Source organism: Leucopleurus acutus (assembly GCF_964270905.1).
Source record: "Leucopleurus acutus genome assembly, chromosome: 12".
NCBI lineage: Eukaryota > Metazoa > Chordata > Mammalia > Artiodactyla > Delphinidae > Leucopleurus > Leucopleurus acutus.
The window spans coordinates 9,200,431-9,201,754 of NC_139154.1; the positions used below are offsets into that span (position 1 = coordinate 9,200,431).

Below are 1,324 nucleotides of genomic sequence, written 5' to 3' on the forward strand. Positions count from 1 at the left end.
TGATCTTAAAGATCATCTATTAAAAAAAAATTTAAAAAGATCATCTATAAAATGTGAGAAGTACTAAATATTCTTTATCTGATGCTATACAAAACCACACTAAAATGCTCTTCATTAAGTAAAACGCAATGTTTTAGATGGAGAATTTTAATTAAATTGGCATATTTAAGACCAAAAAGATAAAGTGGACATTGTCAATGTATCTTCAGCCCTTGCCTTAACAGGTGAATGAACACAACTTGAAACACAGGTGAATCTTGCTGGTCTATGAGACAGTGAAGGGAGCTTCTCAATATTTAAATATATTAATATAACCAGTTATAGAAATCTAAATATAAAACCAATCTCCTATAGGGTTTGAGAAGGCATTTACCATATCCCTGAAAAGATTAACATTCCTTATTCAAGTTTAATCATCTCTTTAGAAGGGGAAAACAGTGACAGTACTTGCTGAACCAGAATTACTATCAAAATTCCAAAAGCTGACCGTATTCATTTAGCCACAAGCCAACCTTATTTAAATCAGGACAGAAATATTACATCAGCTATTCATGATCTGAATTCTAGAGTATGAGATCAATTTAAATATGGTACACATAAAAAGTCATGAGACATTTGTTTCATAATAAATAAGGCAGTGGCCAACTATTACTCATTAGTAGCTTTTTTGAGATAAGCTGTCAAGTCTGCCCTTTCTCCCTTCTCCTTATTGCCAGCGAAGATCATTTTTGTTCCAGGGATGTACTTCTTGGGATTCTCCAAATACTCCATCAGCGTCTCCTCTCCCCAGGTGATGCCTTTGTTCTTGTTGGCATCTGTGTAAGAGAATCCGACTGCCTGACCTGTCTTTCACCCAAACAGACCATGGAGATTTGGCCCAGGCTTGTGCTTGCCTCCCTTTTCCACAGTATGGCACTGGGCACACTTCTGAACAAAAATCTTCTTGCCCTTCTCAACATCACCCATTTTTAAATCGTTCTTTCTCCGTGTACGACCTAAGCCATTCCCGCTTGCAAGCCAAAAGTCCCGCTCTCTAATCCCAAGGACACGCCAGTCCGCACCTATGTACGGGTGAAAATGCCAGAATGATCTTCTTAAATAAATCATTCTAACATACACCTAAAATTTATGGTGTTATAGCTCTACACTAAAAAAAAATTAGAAGTCAATTTTTTCTTTATAATTTGAAGCATAAAAATAAAGTTTAATAAATCACATACATTTGTATTTATTACTTAGCTTTGGTAGTTTGATTTTAACATATTGTCAATATTTGCTTCAAATTTTTTAAGGAAAAAAATGACTACTCTTGTCTACTTTTGGA

General features: G+C 34.9%; 1 pseudogene across 1 annotated transcript; it reads right to left on the bottom strand.

Moving 5' to 3' along the window:
• Nucleotides 1-529: 529 nt before the first annotated feature.
• LOC309969631 (cytochrome c-like) lies at nt 530-979 on the bottom strand (annotated as a pseudogene). The gene has a single exon. The product of its transcript is annotated as a cytochrome c-like (transcript).
• Between the last annotated feature and the right edge of the window lie 345 nt (nt 980-1,324).